Genomic DNA, 21,422 nt, shown 5'->3' on the forward strand with positions numbered 1-21,422 from the left:
ACACTATGGCCAAGCAAGAAGACTATCACCGCGTTTCCGACCATTTATTAAAGACGATAGATGGAGTCGCCGCCCAGAAGTATATGCAGTGTCTGAGAAACAGCAGCCAGCCAATTCGCCTAAGAGTCGGTACTGTGAATACCACAAAAGCAAAACGCATAATACAGCTAGCTGTTTGGTGCTAAAGAAGGAGATGGAGGAGAAACAACTTAAGGGAGACCTGGTGGAGGTGGCGCGAAGCGTACGCACCAAATTCGATGCTGAGAACGCCAAGGGTCTATCCCGCGAAGGAGTTCAGCCCAAGGAGATATTCATGATACGCAGCAAAAGAAGTAGGGAGGAACAACGAGAAGAGAAAATCATTGTTAAACCGCCAGCACGCGCACTCACGTTCTCCATACAGGATCCTCGGCCAGTTGGTTGGAAGGGCGACAACCCTCTGATAATACAGGCATCCATCGAAGACGTGACTATCCATAGGGTCTATGTCCACACCGGGAGCTTAGCAGACATCATATATGAGCATTGTTTCCGGCTCCTCCCGGATCGCTGGAAAGACAATTTGCGACCTACGACGGGTAGGCTGGTGGGATTCACCGGCCACAACCTGTGGCCGTTGGGCACGATTCACCTCCCCTTAACAATCACTAGCCACGACAAGCAGCGGAAGAAGACCGCCCTGATAGACTTTGTGGTCATTTGGCACTCGGCGGAATGCAACATCATCTTGGGAAGGACCGCCCTCCTGAAGCTAGGGGCCGTACCTTCAACCATGCATGGGATCATGAAATTCGACACTCCAAAGGGCGAAGCCACGATTCTAGCGACTCCGCCCAGAGAATTGCGGTGCTATATGATTATGGAGCCAGCAGAAATAACCAAAGGGCCTAAGAGGCCCAGGGGCAGTCTGGCAAAAGGGAAGGAGGTAATCAATGAGGGATATCCCGATCAGCCGATCGATGTTGGAAGCGACCTCCCAAGCCGCACAAGAAGAGCACTGGTTGACCTGCTCAAATGCTACAAACATGTATTTGCTTGGACCCCCACGGATATGGTGGGGGTAGAAAGGAAGGTCATTGAACATAAGTTGATGATCAAACCGGGGGTAAAAGAGGTTAAGCAAAAGAAAAGGGTACAAGGAGGAGACCGTAACAGGGCAATCAATGCAGAAGTGGCTAAGCTGACAGAGGCCGGAATAGTAAGGGAGGCGACGTTCCCAACATGGATCGCAGACCCAGTTATGGTCCGTAAGTAGGACGGGTCGTGGCGCATGTGCATCGACTTTTCTGATCTAAACAAGGCATTCCCTAAAGACTGCTACCCACTCCCGGAAACTGATCAGAAGGTAGAGTCGCTACAAGGATACAAGCTAAAATGTTTCTTGGACGCATACAAAGGGTATCACCAGATATTGATGAGCAAAGAAGATGAAGAGAAAACAGCCTTCTATACAGACCATGGCACATTCTGTTACACCAAGATGCCTTTCGGGTTAAAGAACGCAGGGGTGACATACCAACGGTTAGTTGACTCGATATTCGCCAAGCAGATTGGAAGGAATATTGAGGTATATGTAGATGATATGGTGATCAAGAGCTCAAACAAAGAAAAAATGTTGCAAGACATCGAAGAGACTTTCAAAACATTAGAGGTAACCAAGATGAAACTAAACCCAGCCAAATGCACGTTTGGAGTGGAAGAGGGGCAATTCTTGGGTTACTATGTTAGTAGACAAGGCATCCAGCCCAGCCCGACCAAGGTCGACGATTTCATCAAGACGCCAACCCCAAACTCTCTTAGAGATGCACAAGGTCTGAAAGGTTAGCTCACAGCTCTAAGTAGGTTCATCTCAAAATCTGCCGACAAGGCTATGCCACTGTTCCACACCTTAAAGGGTTGCATCGAAAAAAACAATTTCCAATGGACGAATGAAGCTAAGAAGGCGCTTCAGAGAATCAAGGAGGCACTGCACAAGCTGCCGACCCTGGCAACCCCCATCCCGGGAGAAACATTACAAGTGTATCTATCGACGTCAGGTGAAGCGATATCATCGGTATTGGCTGTGGAAAGGGAAGGAGAGCAGAGACCGATATACTTTGTTAGCAGAGCGCTGCAAGGACCAGAACTCAATTATCCCATGCTGGAAAAATTGGTGTTGGCATTCATCTACGCTGCAAGACGATTAAGGCGATACTTCGAGGCACACCAAATCGAGGTACTGACAAGCTACCCCATTAAACAGATCTTGCTTAAGCCGGAGACGTCGGGTCGGCTGGCTAAGTGGGCAATTGAACTGGGAGAGCACGACATAAACTACCGCCCAAGAACAAGTATCAAAGGGCAGGCGTTGGCTGATTTCTTACTAGGTAGTTGAAGAGGCCCCTACCGGCGATGGTTCATGGACCCTGTACACGGACGGAGCGTCCAGCAGGGAGGGCTCAGGGGCGGGTCTGATCCTGACTAGCCCAGAAGGAGAAGAGGTAACCTACGCCCTCCGTTTCGACTTCCATACATCGAACAACGAGGCAGAATATGAGGCACTGCTCGCAGGATTGTGACTCGCCAAACAGATGGGTGTGAAAGCTGTAACAGCGCTAACCGACTCAAGGTTAGCAGCGAACCAAGTAAATGGGAGTTTTGAGGTAAGAGACCAAAGAATGGGAAGGTATGTAAAGATGGTAAAGCAACTGGTAGGATCATTCGGCCAATTTACAATCAAGCAGATACCCAGAAGTGAGAATAAGAGGGCAGACGCTTTGAGCAAGCTAGCGTCCACTTGTTTCGACCACCTGTCAAAGAAAGTTTTAGTGGAGGTGCTCCGGGAGAGAAGCATTGATGAACAGCAGGTGAACACCCTGACCCCCGTAGGACCCACATGGATGACGCCGTTCCGAGAATACCTCCAGAGAGGGGTGTTGCCAGACGACCATGACGAAGCCAGAAAAATACGTATAAAGGCGCCCTCATACGCAATGGTGAATGGGGAGTTGTACAAGAAGGGGTTCACGTCTCCATGGCTAAAATGTTTAGATCATACCAAGGGAAGAGAGATATTGCAGGAAGAACACTCAGGGCAGGTAGGCGCACACGAAGGAGCGATGGCTTTGACAGGAAAGGTGCTACGAATGGGGGTATACTAGCTAACGATACATCAAGACGCAGTAGAAGTAACCAAGAAATGTGGGGAGTGTCAATCTTACGCCCCAGTCCAGGCGGAACCCCCGACGCCGCTAAGCAACATATCCAACCCGTGGCCTTTCTACCAATGGGGAATAGACATAGTGGGTCCATTCCCAGAAGCACCAGGGAAGCTGAAGTATATGGTGGTAGCCGTGGATTACTTCACAAAGTGGATTGAAGCTGAGCCATTGGCATGCATATCTGGGAGGCACATGATAAAATTTGTGTGGAAAAACATCATGACAAGATTTGGAACACCTAACGTTCTCATCAGTGACAATGGTTTGCAATTCGCTGAGAACCCATTCAGAGAATGGTGCACTGCCAAAAGGATAAGCCAACGCTTCACATCGGTGGCACACCCCTAAGCGAACGGTCAAACAGAGGTTTCCAACCGAACCATTGTCAATGGGATCAAAAAGAGGTTGGGCAAAGCAAAAGGGAATTGGGTAGAGGAAATACCAATGGTGTTATGGTCATACAGGACTACACCACGGAAAAGCACAAGGGAAACCCCTTTCAGCATGACATATGGGACTGAAGCCATGCTCCCCATGGAAGTGGCAGTGAATACGCTAAGGGTGGCCAACCAAGATGAGGAAAGCAACGTACAAGGCCTGAGGATAAACTTAGATATAGGAAAAGCGTGAAGAGTCGGGAGTACGCCAAGCTGCATATAAACATGCAACAGAAAGGTATCTGGACCCCACAAAGGGGAGGGAGTCGAATGAACATCTCAGCCATTGGCGGGAATTTCGCCTGCATCCGATCCCCAATTCTTGTTCACCCCGGATGATTGTGTTGGGTGAATTGTGACCTCGTACAATCGTGTCGGGTGAGCAATAGCCTCTTCTTCACAGTACTTACTTATGGGCTAACAGGTCACACTTTCGCCAAGTATCCTACAAAGAGACTCCCGAGAGCCAGAAGTATTAAAGGAATGGCCATAGGAATGGGCGCATCATGACATCTAAAGGAGAAGGCCTTCGAAGTGGGCGAGTATGTTTTGAGGAAAAATGAGGCCAGTCGGGCACAGCCCTAGGGAAAGCTAGGCCCAACGTGGGAAGGCCCATACAGGGTCACAGAGGCAAACAGGAACGGGGCATATGTATTAGAGACGATGGAAGGAAGACCCATTCCAAGAACATGGAATGCTAGGAACCTAAAGAAATATTTTTTCTAAGGAAGAGGAAAGATGTAACCCTAGTTGGTTGATATCCCATTGAGTATATTGCACCTTAGAGGTACTTAGAGTACATTTATCCATGCTAAGTGACATGAAAACTGATACTCAGTGTATTCCTATATTTAAAGGCATGAGTTTAGTACTCGACATATATAAAATTTCACGCATAAGTGACATGAGCTTAATACTCAGTGTATTTAAAAAACCCACAGTTAAATCGTAATGCAATTGTTGATTTCTCATACTTAGTGTAATGATCTCCAATGATTGAATGATGAGTGCTAAGCGCACTCAACGTGAACACTTAGCGTGTCAATTATAACAAACAAGGCAAAATATTTGGCACATCTTGAGCAATAGACAATAAACGAATAAGCCAAGCACAAAACACAAAAGGAGATAATAGATAATGCTTAGTGCATATCAAACACATACATATAAAAGAAAAAACATTGTTCTGGGCAATCCAACCATTGCAAAGCAAAGCACATAGAATAAACAAAACAAGGAAATATTACGGCTTCGAACCATCACCAACAGACTTATCACCAACCACAGCCTCCTCTACAACGTCATCCGCACTCACTTTCCCAGCCAACCCATCAGAAACTTCCCTATCATCTGCCACCTCATCAACATCGCCACCTCCAGCACCTGCTCGACCATCACCACTAGCACCACAATCCTTACCATTCCCTCCCACACCAATGTCATTCACAAGCACCATTTCACGACTCGCAGCATCCTCAGGAGTGCCCTCTGAACCAAAAGAACACAACTCTCGCAAACCATCAATACGCATCTCTCCCAGACCCAACAGACCTGCGTGATCCATACTAGCAAAGGATAAGAGAGCATCACTTACGCTAACCACAGGCCCGACAGACAACGAACTAGCACCCGCATCCCCACTTTCACCGCCACTTAAAGCTTTATGGGCAGACCCAACCCCGGCAGCATATGCAGCATGGCGGATAAGACTGATAGCATTGGTAAAGTCAGGATGCTCTATCAGCTTATCAACGATACGCACAACACCAATTTGCAGTAGCCAATCCAAATCTCGACGAACAGCGCACATATCTGCTTGCAGCGACGACACAAGCTTGTCACGGTCAACGACGTCACGCTCGAGACTTTCAACCTGGATCATTAAGCCTTCATTCGTTTGAGTGAGAGAATCAACCTTGGCCTCTAATGCAACCCTAGCCTCATCAAGAACATTCTTCTCAGACGCCAGCAATTCACATTTCTTTTCGGAGGAGCAAAGATCATCACCAAGCTCATTCAGACGGCACTCCAAGCTTGCCACACGCGATCCACAGGTGGCATGTGTAGTCTCCACCTCACCTAGGGCGTTGATACGCCGAGAACCTGCAACAAGATAAAACATCGCATGTGCAGCAGCATAATCCATATTGGAAGTAAGGGCAGGATTACCCATCGCTCCCATATCCTCAATAGCAGCTGGGGGGAAGGCATGACGCGAGAATTCCAGAGCGTTGGCACGAACAGACAAATGAGAACCATCATGAAGATTCCAAGATGGCACAAAGACTGTAGGCTCAGAAACATCGCCACCAGGTCCACTGTCATTGGAAGCCGTAACCGGCCCAGGAGGGCCGGATTCCTTCGCCGAGGAAAGCTTGGATGGAGCAAACAGAATAGTTGGAGAAGGAATGGAAGAGAAATCCGGAATAACGGGCTATTCAGTCGCCATATTGACCCCCTCAGACTGTTGCACGTCATCATCGGGAATCACCACCACGCCAGCAGAGGTGGAGTTTACTGGCGTGGAACTCATCGAGCTCAGCAGGCGAGAAAAGTTGTGCCTAGTATGCACTCTCTTGGGGGCGGGGGGAGCGCCAGTCACCGGCTCACCCATCGCCTGCATAGCCTTCCGTTTCGCCTGCATCCGCCGAACGTCAGCAATAATACCCTCTTTGCTGTCCTCACAGTCCTCCGGGGAAGAGGAAGAAACACCGCCCGTTGGCATAACAGAGGAAATTGGGCGGGAAAACAACGGATCTCCCCCAGGCGCCGACGAGCCCGCTGGAGGGACTGAAGGAGTAGGGGTGATGGGACGATCTGCCCGACGAGGAGGCGGAAGATGCTCGAACAGATCCACCTCATGAAACTCCAGTTTGCCTCGATAGCGTTTACGCAATACCTCATACATGGATAAGGAAGACTCAACACCTAAAGAAAAATAGAATGAAATGCAAGTTACATGGAGGCGGTTAAAAGAAACACCAAAAGTAAATAAAGAGAGCGAATGCGACACTCACCACCAACGATGGAGTAGAACACCGCCATCTTGCCACGCCACCTCCAGGAGGGGCTCATCCCTACCACGGACAGGATCGCTTTGGAGTAATCTTCAGCGGTTACTTGCACACTTTTCAGGTAATCGGCGACTTCTTGATTGTGAGGAAAGAGCTTGGGGACAGTATCGGCGAAAGTGTTGGCACGGTAACGACCACTCCCAACCAGTTCCTGATTCACCCACAACCACTTGTCTTGCCAATTCTTGGGGGTACGCCCATCAAGAACTAAGGCATGCCCCCCTCGCCAGGCCGAAAAAGTACACTTGTCACTGGTAAGGCAGAACCGGAAAAAGAACTTGAAAACAAAATAGTCAGGAACATACCCATTGGCTCTGCAGATCATCTCGAAGGCAACCACTTTGTTAACAGCGTTAAGGGTCAACATCTGAAGACTACAGCCATCCTTCTGAAGAACCTTCTCTTGGAAATCTATCAGATGCAATCGTATACCAGCATCTAGGGTTTTTAGGAAAACCCCAATTTTTCCAGGGGGGAGAAGCGATACTAGAGCCAGCAGAGGGAAATTCCACACCTTCTAAGGAGGATAAGCCATACATGACCTCCAACTTTCGGTACTCGGAAGAAGAAGGGACGATCCCAGGAATATTAGCCATAAGAGAAAAAGAAGAATGAACACGAAGAGAAAAGAATAACAGAGGAAGCAAAAGAAACTGTGCAAAGATCCTCTTAAAGAAGAAGAAGAGGTGGAACATTTAAATGACTGATGTGATGATGTAACTGCCAACAGTCACGTCACCATTAAAAACGGAGCGACGGATAAAGAAAAACGAGCACGCGTCATTCAGTTAAGTCCAGAACGTCGTAAGTAGCGTTGCAACGCTACGGCTACTAGACTGGGGGACTTGATGGCGTGCCTAGGGCAGCACAGCAGAGTTGCGTCCAAGCCCTAGAGTCGGGCACGCCAGCCAGATCCAGCCCAGCAGGCTCAGCGCCCACTGGCGCCCCCGGGAGCGGAACGCCCAGGCGAAAGGCTCGCGCCCGCCAAGCGACGCTCTTTGCTCCAAGACAAAAGTACGGCCAGGAGACAAGCAGTGGGATCAGAGCATTACCGTCAAATCCAATGAGAGCGCTCTGACAGTGGAAGGCGCATGACCCTCCAATCAGCCCCTCTGATCCTGTCTCCCCAAAAAGCACTCCATTCTGGTACGGACCAGGCAGGAGCGCTAGGTATAAAAGGACGCACTCTCATACTAGCGAGGTAAGCTCCCCAACCGATCTAGAAAGAACAAACACAAACCCTAAAGCCATCCTAACTTGACCGTCGGAGCGTTCTCCCGGGAACTCCTCCCAGGAAGCGGCTGACGGCCCTTGTTCTTTGTGACCTTGCAGATACATCCAGGCAACCAAGAAGGTCTCGCTTCCAAATCCTCACCAGAGCATCCTTCATGAGGATTTGGGTTCCTGGGACTATTGCTACATGTTAAATTGCTAATTCCGCGTGCAGATACGAAGGGTTCGACCCATTTCCCATACAGGCCAAATCTGAGACATGCAACGCTTCCAAACCATAGATCTATGTTCCTAGGGCATGCTTATCACGTAAAGTTGCAAACTTTACATGCATGGCCCTATAAGCTCAAAAAGGCAAATCCAAGCTCTTTAAGAGGTCATACACTCAATGGGGACCTCAATAACTCCAAGCATAGAGACTTTATTCTTCAAAGATGCCCATAAGGTCCAGATCTGAAGTCCATTCGGATCATAGAGCACAAACACATGGAGTTTAGGGGGTTTAGGGCTTGAAAACCACCAATTAGGGCCAAAAAGGAGATCTATCGAACTAATGATCAAGGTAGGAGATTTCCTACCTGAATGGAAGCCTTTTGCAGGGTAGATGTCGGATCTACTTCCCTGCCTTGCACTTTTCCACCTTCTTCTTCTTCTCTTAAGCTTCAACTACCTTCACAAGGCCAAAATCACTCACAAGAACAGTAAGGGGGGCTACGGTTCATCCTTCAGCTTCTCTGGAAGTGTTAGGGGCAAGGGAGGCCGAGTTAGAGTGTTTAAATAGGGTGCAAACACCCAGGTTAGGGCTTTTTCCCAGACAGGGTCTACTCGCTGTGTTCGGGAACCGACTCGCCGAGTCCAAAGCTTAGACCCTGTGCCTTATCCCGCTTCTACTCGGTGACTTCGTTCTCCAACTCGCCGAGTCCAAGGCAAAATTGCATTATTTAAAGAATATTAATTACAAGAAATACGTACCAGGAACCAGGTGCTACAAATCTCCCCCACTTATTTTAGACTTCTTCCTCGAAGTCTGCTGCTCGACCCTGAAACAACTCAGGGTAATGTTCCATCATCTTTTCCACCGGCTCCCAAGTCCACTCTGATCCCTTCTGGTGCTGCCATTGCACCTTCACGAACTCCACTGTCTTGTTCCTCAAATCCTTCGACTTCCAGTCGAGGATTGCTACTGGCCTCTCAATGTAATTCAAGCTATTGTCGACCTGAATATCCTCCAAAGGCCCTACGGCCGAGTTGTCCACCAGACACTTCCGCAACTGAGAGACGTGGAAAGTGCTATGGATCTGACTGAGTTCAGCTGGAAGATCCATCCTATACGCTACCTTGCCCACCCGGGCTACAACCCTGAATGGCCCGATGTACCTTGGGCCCAAATTGCCTCGCTTTCTAAATCGGATGACGCCTTTCCATGGCAACACCTTCAGAAGAACCATGTCCCCGACTTGGAATTCCAAGTCTGAACGGCGCTTGTCGGCATAACTTTTCTGCCGACTCTGTGCAGTCTGAAGCCTGCTTCGAACCTGCTGAATCCTCTCGATCGTCTTGAGCACCACTTCGGTGCTCCCCATTACCCTCTGGCCAACTTCACCCCAACATATCGGGGTCCTGCACCTCCACCCGTACAACATCTCGAAGGGAGGATGGTTAATGCCCGCGTGGTAGTTGTTGTTGTACGAGAACTCAGCTAGAGGAAGATAGGTTTCCCAACTACCACCGAAATCTAGCACGCATGCCCACAACATATCCTCAGGAGTCTTGTAACGCCCGCGTTTCCAGGCTAGGCATTTTCGTTGATGTAATAATCTAGGTTAACCTTTGTAACCCGTTTTGAAATAATAGAAGTATATTATTTGAGTATTGTGTGTTTTGTGCTTAATTGCTTAAGTATGTGATTTGATTAATTAAGAATAAAATGAGCGTCAAAATTTAAGTGTAAAATAAACTTGATATCTTTGGATAATGTTGTAGTAGTTGAAACGAGGTTTCCGAATATATAAAGAACGCCCAAAATAGGGTGCAAACACCCGGGTTAGGGTTTTTTCCCAGACAGGGTCTACACGTTGAGTTCGGGAACCGACTCGCCGAGTCCAAAGCTTAGACCCCGTGCCTTATCCCGCTTCTACTCGGCGAGTTCGTTCTCCAACTCGCCGAGTCCAAGGCAAAATTGCATTATTTAAAGAATATTAATTACAAGGAATACGTACCAGGAACCAGGTGCTACAAATCTCCCCCACTTATTTTAGACTTCTTCCTCGAAGTCTGCTGCTCGACCCTGAAACAGCTCAGGGTAATGCTCCATCATCTTTTCCACCGGCTCCCAAGTCCACTCTGATCCCTTCCGGTGCTGCCATTGCACCTTCACGAGCTCCACTGTCTTGTTCCTCAAATCCTTCGACTTCCAGTCGAGGATTGGTACTGGCCTCTCAATGTAATTCAAGCTATTGTCGACCTGAATATCCTCCAAAGGCACTACGGCCGAGTTGTCCACCAGACACTTCCGCAACTGAGAGACGTGGAAAGTGCTATGGATCTGACTGAGTTCAGCTGGAAGATCCAGCCTATACGCTACCTTGCCCACCCGGGCTACAACCCTGAATGGCCCGATGTACCTTGGGCCCAACTTGCCTCGCTTTCTAAATCAGATGACGCTTTTCCATGGCAACACCTTCAGAAGAACCATGTCCCCGACTTGGAATTCCAAGTCTGAACGGCGCTTGTCGGCATAACTTTTCTGCCGACTCTGTGCAGTCTGAAGCCTGCTTCGAACCTGCTGAATCCTCTTGATCGTCTTGAGCACCACTTCGGTGCTCCCCATTACCCTCTGGCCAACTTCACCCCAACATATCGGGGTCCTGCACCTCCACCCGTACAACATCTCGAAGGGAGGACGGTTAATACCCGCGTGGTAGCTGTCGTTGTACAAGAACTCAGCTAGAGGAAGATAGGTTTCCCAACTACCACCGAAATCTAGCACGCATGCCCACAACATATCCTCAGGAGTCTTGTAACGCCCGCGTTTCTAGGCTAGGCATTTTCGTTGATGTAATAATCTAGGTTAACCTTTGTAACCCGTTTTGAAATAATAGAAGTATATTATTTGAGTAATGTGTGTTTTGTGCTTAATTGCTTAAGTATGTGATTTGATTAATTAAGAATAAAATGAGCGTCAAAATTTAAGTGTAAAATAAACTTGATATCTTTGGATAATGTTGTAGTAGTTTAAACGAGGTTTCCGAATATATAAAGAACGCCCAAAATAGGGTGCAAACACCCGGGTTAGGGTTTTTTCCCAGACAGGGTCTACTCGCTGAGTTCGGGAACCGACTCGTTGAGTCCAAAGCTTAGACCCCGTGCCTTATCCCGCTTCTACTCGGCGAGTTCGTTCTCCAACTCGCCGAGTCCAAGGCAAAATTGCATTATTTAAAGAATATTAATTACAAGAAATACGTACCAGGAACCAGGTGCTACAAATCTCCCCCACTTATTTTAGACTTCTCCCTCGAAGTCTGCTGCTCGACCCTGAAACAGCTCAGGGTAATGCTCCATCATCTTTTCCACCGGCTCCCAAGTCCACTCTGATCCCTTCCGGTGCTGCCATTGCACCTTCACGAGCTCCACTGTCTTGTTCCTCAAATCCTTCGACTTCCAGTCGAGGATTGCTACTGGCCTCTCAATGTAATTCAAGCTATTGTCGACCTGAATATCCTCCAAAGGCACTACGGCCGAGTTGTCCACCAGACACTTCCGCAACTGAGAGACGTGGAAAGTGCTATGGATCTGACTGAGTTCAGCTGGAAGATCCAGCCTATACGTTACCTTGCCCACCCGGGCTACAACCCTGAATGGCCCGATGTACCTTGAGCCCAACTTGCCTCGCTTTCTAAATCAGATGACGCCTTTCCACGGCAACACCTTCAGAAGAACCATGTCCCCGACTTGGAATTCCAAGTCTGAACGGCGCTTGTCGGCATAACTTTTCTGCCGACTCTGTGCAGTCTGAAGCCTGCTCCGAACCTGCTGAATCCTCTCGATCGTCTTGAGCACCACTTCGGTGCTCCCCATTACCCTCTGGCCAACTTCACCCCAACATATCGGGGTCCTGCACCTCCACCCGTACAACATCTCGAAGGGAGGATGGTTAATACCCGCGTGGTAGCTGTTGTTGTACGAGAACTCAGCTAGAAGAAGATAGGTTTCCCAACTACCACCGAAATCTAGCACGCATGCACGCAACATATCCTCAAGAGTCTTGTAACGCCCGCGTTTCCAGGCTAGGCATTTTCGTTGATGTAATAATCTAGGTTAACCTTTGTAACCCGTTTTGAAATAATAGAAGTATATTATTTGAGTAATGTGTGGTTTGTGCTTAATTGCTTAAGTATGTGATTTGATTAATTAAGAATAAAATGAGCGTCAAAATTTAAGTGTAAAATAAACTTGATATCTTTGGATAATGTTGTAGTAGTTGAAACGAGGTTTCCGAATATATAAAGAACGCCCAAAATAGGGTGCAAACACCCGGGTTAGGGTTTTTTCCCAGACAGGGTCTACTCGCTGAGTTCGGGAACCGACTCGTCGAGTCCAAAGCTTAGACCCCGTGCCTTATCCCGCTTCTACTCGGCGAGTTCGTTCTCCAACTCGCCGAGTCCAAGGCAAAATTGCATTATTTAAAGAATATTAATTACAAGAAATACGTACCAGGAACCAGGTGCAACAAATCTCCCCCACTTATTTTAGACTTCTTCCTCGAAGTCTGCTGCTCGACCCTGAAACAGCTCAAGGTAATGCTCCATCATCTTTTCCACCGGCTCCCAAGTCCACTCTGATCCCTTCCGGTACTGCCATTGCACCTTCACGAGCTCCACTGTCTTGTTCCTCAAATCCTTCGACTTCCAGTCGAGGATTGCTACTGGCCTCTCAATGTAATTCAAGCTATTATCGACCTGAATATCCTCCAAAGGCACTACGGCCGAGTTGTCCACCAGACACTTTCGCAACTGAGAGACGTGGAAAGTGCTATGGATCTGACTGAGTTCAGCTGGAAGATCCAGCCTATACGCTACCTTGCCCACCCGGGCTACAACCCTGAATGGCCCGATGTACCTTGGGCCCAACTTGCCTCGCTTTCTAAATCAGATGACGCCTTTCCATGGCAACACCTTCAGAAGAACCATGTCCCCGACTTGGAATTCCAAGTCTGAACGGCGCTTGTCGGCATAACTTTTCTGCCGACTCTGTGCAGTCTGAAGCCTGCTTCGAACCTGCTGAATCCTCTCGATCGTCTTGAGCACCACTTTGGTGCTCCCCATTACCCTCTGGCCAACTTCACCCCAACATATCGGGGTCCTGCACCTCCACCCGTACAACATCTCGAAGGGAGGACGGTTAATACCCACGTGGTAGCTGTTGTTGTACGAGAACTCAGCTAGAGGAAGATAGGTTTCCCAACTACCACCGAAATCTAGCACGCATGCCCACAACATATCCTCAGGAGTCTTGTAACGCCCGCGTTTCTAGGCTAGGCATTTTCGTTGATGTAATAATCTAGGTTAACCTTTGTAACCCGTTTTGAAATAATAGAAGTATATTATTTGAGTATTGTGTGTTTTGTGCTTAATTGCTTAAGTATGTGATTTGATTAATTAAGAATAAAATGAGCGTCAAAATTTAAGTGTAAAATAAACTTGATATCTTTGGATAATGTTGTAGTAGTTTAAACGAGGTTTCCGAATATATAAAGAACGCCCAAAATAGGGTGCAAACACCCGGGTTAGGGTTTTTTCCCAGACAGGGTCTACTCGCTGAGTTCGGGAACCGACTCGTCGAGTCCAAAGCTTAGACCCCGTGCCTTATCCCGCTTCTACTCGGCGAGTTCGTTCTCCAACTCGCCGAGTCCAAGGCAAAATTGCATTATTTAAAGAATATTAATTACAAAAAATACGTACCAGGAACCAGGTGCTACAAATCTCCCCCACTTATATTATAGATCTCCCTCGAAGTCTGCTGCTCGACCCTGAAACAGCTCAGGGTAATGCTCCATCATCTTTTCCACCGGCTCCCAAGTCCACTCTGATCCCTTCCGGTGCTGCCATTGCACCTTCACGAGCTCCACTGTCTTGTTCCTCAAATCCTTCGACTTCCAGTCGAGGATTGCTACTGGCCTCTCAATGTAATTCAAGATATTGTCGACCTGAATATCCTCCAAAGGCACTACGGCCGAGTTGTCCACCAGACACTTCCGCAACTGAGAGACGTGGAAAGTGCTATGGATCTGACTGAGTTCAGCTGGAAGATCCAGCCTATACGCTACCTTGCCCACCCGGGCTACAACCCTGAATGGCCCGATGTACCTTGGGCCCAACTTGCCTCGCTTTCTAAATCAGATGACGCCTTTCCATGGCAACACCTTCAGAAGAACCATGTCCCCGACTTGGAATTCCAAGTCTGAACGGCGCTTGTCGGCATAACTTTTCTGCCGACTCTGTGCAGTCTGAAGCCTGCTTCAAACCTGCTGAATCCTCTTGATCGTCTTGAGCACCACTTCGGTGCTCCCCATTACCCTCTGGCCAACTTCACCCCAACATATCGGGGTCCTGCACCTCCACCCGTACAACATCTCGAAGGGAGGACGGTTAATACCCGCGTGGTAGCTGTTGTTGTACGAGAACTCAGCTAGAGGAAGATAGGTTTCCCAACTACCACCGAAATCTAGCACGCATGCCCGCAACATATCCTCAGGAGTCTTGTAACGCCCGCGTTTCCAGGCTAGGCATTTTCGTTGATGTAATAATCTAGGTTAACCTTTGTAACCCGTTTTGAAATAATAGAAGTATATTATTTGAGTAATGTGTGTTTTGTGCTTAATTGCTTAAGTATGTGATTTGATTAATTAAGAATAAAATGAGCGTCAAAATTTAAGTGTAAAATAAACTTGATATCTTTGGATAATGTTGTAGTAGTTTAAACGAGGTTTCCGAATATATAAAGAACGCCCAAAATAGGGTGCAAACACCCGGGTTAGGGTTTTTTCCCAGACAGGGTCTACTCGCTGAGTTCGGGAACCGACTCGTTGAGTCCAAAGCTTAGACCCCGTGCCTTATCCCGCTTCTACTCGGCGAGTTCGTTCTCCAACTCGCCGAGTCCAAGGAAAAATTGCATTATTTAAAGAATATTAATTACAAGAAATACATACCAGGAACCAGGTGCTACAAATCTCCCCCACTTATTTTAGACTTCTTCCTCGAAGTCTGCTGCTCGACCCTGAAACAGCTCAGGGTAATGCTCCATCATCTTTTCCACTGGCTCCCAAGTCCACTCTGATCCCTTCCGGTGCTGCCATTGCACCTTCACGAACTCCACTGTCTTGTTCCTCAAATCCTTCGACTTCCAGTCAAGGATTGCTACTGGCCTCTCAATGTAATTCAAGCTATTGTCGACCTGAATATCCTCCAAAGGCCCTACGGCCGAGTTGTCCACCAGACACTTTCGCAACTGAGAGACGTGGAAAGTGCTATGGATCTGACTGAGTTCAGCTGGAAGATCCAGCCTATACGCTACCTTGCCCACCCGGGCTACAACCCTGAATGGCCCGATGTACCTTGGGCCCAACTTGCCTCGCTTTCTAAATCAGATGACGCCTTTCCATGGCAACACCTTCAGAAGAACCATGTCCCCGACTTGGAATTCCAAGTCTGAACGGCGCTTGTCGGCATAACTTTTCTGCCGACTCTGTGCAGTCTGAAGCCTGCTTCGAACCTGCTGAATCCTCTCGATCGTCTTGAGCACCACTTCGGTGCTCCCCATTACCCTCTGGCCAACTTCACCCCAACATATCGGGGTCCTGCACCTCCACCCGTACAACATCTCGAAGGGAGGACGGTTAATACCCGCGTGGTAGCTGTTGTTGTACGAGAACTCAGCTAGAGGAAGATAGGTTTCCCAACTACCACCGAAATCTAGCACGCATGCCCACAACATATCCTCAGGAGTCTTGTAACGCCCGCGTTTCCAGGCTAGGCATTTTCGTTGATGTAATAATCTAGGTTAACCTTTGTAACCCGTTTTGAAATAATAGAAGTATATTATTTGAGTATTGTGTGTTTTGTGCTTAATTGCTTAAGTATGTGATTTGATTAATTAAGAATAAAATGAGCGTCAAAATTTAAGTGTAAAATAAACTTGATATCTTTGGATAATGTTGTAGTAGTTGAAACGAGGTTTCCGAATATATAAAGAACGCCCAAAATAGGGTGCAAACACCCGGGTTAGGGTTTTTTCCCAGACAGGGTCTACACGCTGAGTTCGGGAACCGACTCGCCGAGTCCAAAGCTTAGACCCCGTGCCTTATCCCTCTTCTACTCGGCGAGTTCGTTCTCCAACTCGCCGAGTCCAAGGCAAAATTGCATTATTTAAAGAATATTAATTACAAGGAATACGTACCAGGAACCAGGTGCTACAAATCTCCCCCACTTATTTTAGACTTCTTCCTCGAAGTCTGCTGCTCGACCCTGAAACAGCTCAGGGTAATGCTCCATCATCTTTTCCACCGGCACCCAAGTCCACTCTGATCCCTTCCGGTGCTGCCATTGCACCTTCACGAGCTCCGCTGTCTTGTTCCTCAAATCCTTCGACTTCCAATCGAGGATTGCTACTGGCCTCTCAATGTAATTCAAGCTATTGTCGACCTGAATATCCTCCAAAGGCACTACGGCCGAGTTGTCCACCAGACACTTTCGCAACTAAGAGACGTGGAAAGTGCTATGGATCTGACTGAGTTCAGCTGGAAGATCCAGCCTATACGTTACCTTGCCCACCCGGGCTACAACCCTGAATGGCCCGATCTACCTTGAGCCCAACTTGCCTCGCTTTCTAAATCAGATGACGCCTTTCCATGGCAACACCTTCAGAAGAACCATGTCCCCGACTTGGAATTCCAAGTCTGAACGGCGCTTGTCGGCATAACTTTTCTGCCGACTCTGTGCAGTCTGAAGCCTGCTCCGAACCTGCTGAATCCTCTCGATCGTCTTGAGCACCACTTCGGTGCTCCCCATTACCCTCTGGCCAACTTCACCCCAACATATCGGGGTCCTGCACCTCCACCCGTACAACATCTCGAAGGGAGGATGGTTAATACCCGCGTGGTAGCTGTTGTTGTACGAGAACTCAGCTAGAAGAAGATAGGTTTCCCAACTACCACCGAAATCTAGCACGCATGCACGCAACATATCCTCAAGAGTCTTGTAACGCCCGCGTTTCCAGGCTAGGCATTTTCGTTGATGTAATAATCTAGGTTAACCTTTGTAACCCGTTTTGAAATAATAGAAGTATATTATTTGAGTAATGTGTGGTTTGTGCTTAATTGCTTAAGTATGTGATTTGATTAATTAAGAATAAAATGAGCGTCAAAATTTAAGTGTAAAATAAACTTGATATCTTTGGATAATGTTGTAGTAGTTGAAACGAGGTTTCCGAATATATAAAGAACGCCCAAAATAGGGTGCAAACACCCGGGTTAGGGTTTTTTCCCAGACAGGGTCTACTCGCTGAGTTCGGGAACCGACTCGTCGAGTCCAAAGCTTAGACCCCGTGCCTTATCCCGCTTCTACTCGGCGAGTTCGTTCTCCAACTCGCCGAGTCCAAGGCAAAATTGCATTATTTAAAGAATATTAATTACAAGAAATACGTACCAGGAACCAGGTGCGACAAATCTCCCCCACTTATTTTAGACTTCTTCCTCGAAGTCTGCTGCTCGACCCTGAAACAGCTCAGGGTAATGCTCCATCATCTTTTCCACCGGCTCCCAAGTCCACTCTGATCCCTTCCGGTACTGCCATTGCACCTTCACGAGCTCCACTGTCTTGTTCCTCAAATCCTTCGACTTCCAGTCGAGGATTGCTACTGGCCTCTCAATGTAATTCAAGCTATTGTCGACCTGAATATCCTCCAAAGGCACTACGGCCGAGTTGTCCACCAGACACTTTCGCAACTAAGAGACGTGGAAAGTGCTATGGATCTGACTGAGTTCAGCTGGAAGATCCAGCCTATACGCTACCTTGCCCACCCGGGCTACAACCCTGAATGGCCCGATGTACCTTGGGCCCAACTTGCCTCGCTTTCTAAATCAGATGACGCCTTTCCATGGCAACACCTTCAGAAGAACCATGTCCCCGACTTGGAATTCCAAGTCTGAACGGCGCTTGTCGGCATAACTTTTCTGCCGACTCTGTGCAGTCTGAAGCCTGCTTCGAACCTGCTGAATCCTCTCGATCGTCTTGAGCACCACTTCGGTGCTCCCCATTACCCTCTGGCCAACTTCACCCCAACATATCGGGGTCCTGCACCTCCACCTGTACAACATCTCGAAGGGAGGACGGTTAATACCCGCGTGGTAGCTGTTGTTGTACGAGAACTCAGCTAGAGGAAGATAGGTTTCCCAACTACCACCGAAATCTAGCACGCATGCCCACAACATATCCTCAGGAGTCTTGTAACGCCCGCGTTTCCAGGCTAGGCATTTTCGTTGATGTAATAATCTAGGTTAACCTTTGTAACCCGTTTTGAAATAATAGAAGTATATTATTTGAGTATTGTGTGTTTTGTGCTTAATTGCTTAAGTATGTGATTTGATTAATTAAGAATAAAATGAGCGTCAAAATTTAAGTGTAAAATAAACTTGATATCTTTGGATAATGTTGTAGTAGTTGAAACGAGGTTTCCGAATATATAAAGAACGCCCAAAATAGGGTGCAAACACCCGGGTTAGGGTTTTTTCCCAGACAAGGTCTACTCGCTGAGTTCGGGAACCGACTCGCCGAGTCCAAAGCTTAGACCCCGTGCCTTATCCCGCTTCTACTCGGCGAGTTCGTTCTCCAACTCGCCTAGTCCAAGGCAAAATTGCATTATTTAAAGAATATTAATTACAAGGAATACGTACCAGGAACCAGGTGCTACAAATCTCCCCCACTTATTTTAGACTTCTTCCTCGAAGTCTGCTGCTCGACCCTGAAACAGCTCAGGGTAATGCTCCATCATCTTTTCCACCGGCTCCCAAGTCCACTCTGATCCCTTCCGGTGCTGCCATTGCACCTTCACGAGCTCCACTGTCTTGTTCCTCAAATCCTTCGACTTCCAGTCGAGGATTGCTACTGGCCTCTCAATGTAATTCAAGCTATTGTCGACCTGAATATCCTCCAAAGGCACTACGGCCGAGTTGTCCACCAGACATTTCCGCAACTGAGAGACGTGGAAAGTGCTATGGATCTGACTGAGTTCAGCTGGAAGATCCAGCCTATACGCTACCTTGCCCACCCGGGCTACAACCCTGAATGGCCCGATGTACCTTGGGCCCAACTTGCCTCGCTTTCTAAATCAGATGACGCCTTTCCATGGCAACACCTTCAGAAGAACCATGTCCCCGACTTGGAATTCCAAGTCTGAACGGCGCTTGTCGGCATAACTTTTCTGCCGACTCTGTGCAGTCTGAAGCCTGCTTCGAACCTGCTGAATCCTCTCGATCGTCTTGAGCACCACTTCGGTGCTCCCCATTACCCTCTGGCCAACTTCACCCCAACATATCGGGGTCCTGCACCTCCACCTGTACAACATCTCGAAGGGAGGACGGTTAATACCCGCGTGGTAGCTGTTGTTGTACGAGAACTCAGCTAGAGGAAGATAGGTTTCCCAACTACCACCGAAATCTAGCACGCATGCCCACAACATATCCTCAGGAGTCTTGTAACGCCCGCGTTTCCAGGCTAGGCATTTTCGTTGATGTAATAATCTAGGTTAACCTTTGTAACCCGTTTTGAAATAATAGAAGTATATTATTTGAGTATTGTGTGTTTTGTGCTTAATTGCTTAAGTATGTGATTTGATTAATTAAGAATAAAATGAGCGTCAAAATTTAAGTGTAAAATAAACTTGATATCTTTGGATAATGTTGTAGTAGTTGAAACGAGGTTTCCGAATATATAAAGAACGCCCAAAATAGGGTGCAAACACCCGGGTTAGGGTTTTTTCCCAGACAAGGTCTACTCGCTGAGTTCGGGAACCGACTCGCCGAGTCCAAAGCTTAGACCCCGTGCCTTATCCCGCTTCTACTCGGCGAGTTCGTTCTCCAACTCGCCTAGTCCAAGGCAAAATTGCATTATTTAAAGAATATTAATTACAAGGAATACGTACCAGGAACCAGGTGCTACAAATCTCCCCCACTTATTTTAGACTTCTTCCTCGAAGTCTGCTGCTCGACCCTGAAACAGCTCAGGGTAATGCTCCATCATCTTTTCCACCGGCTCCCAAGTCCACTCTGATCCCTTCCGGTGCTGCCATTGCACCTTCACGAGCTCCACTGTCTTGTTCCTCAAATCCTTCGACTTCCAGTCGAGGATTGCTACTGGCCTCTCAATGTAATTCAAGCTATTGTCGACCTGAATATCCTCCAAAGGCACTACGGCCGAGTTGTCCACCAGACATTTCCGCAACTGAGAGACGTGGAAAGTGCTATGGATCTGACTGAGTTCAGCTGGAAGATCCAGCCTATACGCTACCTTGCCCACCCGGGCTACAACCCTGAATGGCCCGATGTACCTTGGGCCCAACTTGCCTCGCTTTCTAAATCAGATGACGCCTTTCCATGGCAACACCTTCAGAAGAACCATGTCCCTGACTTGGAATTCCAAGTCTGAACGGCGCTTGTCGGCATAACTTTTCTGCCGACTCTGTGCAGTCTGAAGCCTGCTTCGAACCTGCTGAATCCTCTCGATCGTCTTGAGCACCACTACGGTGCTCCCCATTACCCTCTGGCCAACTTCACCCCAACATATCGGGGTCCTGCACCTCCACCCGTACAACATCTCGAAGGGAGGACGGTTAATACCCGCGTGGTAGCTGTTGTTGTACGAGAACTCAGCTAGAGGAAGATAGGTTTCCCAACTACCACCGAAATCTAGCACGCATGCCCACAACATATCCTCAGGAGTCTTGTAACGCCCGCGTTTCCAGGCTAGGCATTTTCGTTGATGTAATAATCTAGGTTAACCTTTGTAACCCGTTTTGAAATAATAGAAGTATATTATTTGAGTATTGTGTGTTTTGTGCTTAATTGCTTAAGTATGTGATTTGATTAATTAAGAATAAAATGAGCGTCAAAATTTAAGTGTAAAATAAACTTGATATCTTTGGATAATGTTGTAGTAGTTGAAACGAGGTTTCCGAATATATAAAGAACGCCCAAAATAGGGTGCAAACACCCGGGTTAGGGTTTTTTCCCAGACAAGGTCTACTCGCTGAGTTCGGGAACCGACTCGCCGAGTCCAAAGCTTAGACCCCGTGCCTTATCCCGCTTCTACTCAGCGAGTTCGTTCTCCAACTCGCCTAGTCCAAGGCAAAATTGCATTATTTAAAGAATATTAATTACAAGGAATACGTACCAGGAACCAGGTGCTACAAATCTCCCCCACTTATTT

Source organism: Lactuca sativa, chromosome 4 (assembly GCF_002870075.4).
Source record: "Lactuca sativa cultivar Salinas chromosome 4, Lsat_Salinas_v11, whole genome shotgun sequence".
Lineage (NCBI taxonomy): Eukaryota > Viridiplantae > Streptophyta > Magnoliopsida > Asterales > Asteraceae > Lactuca > Lactuca sativa.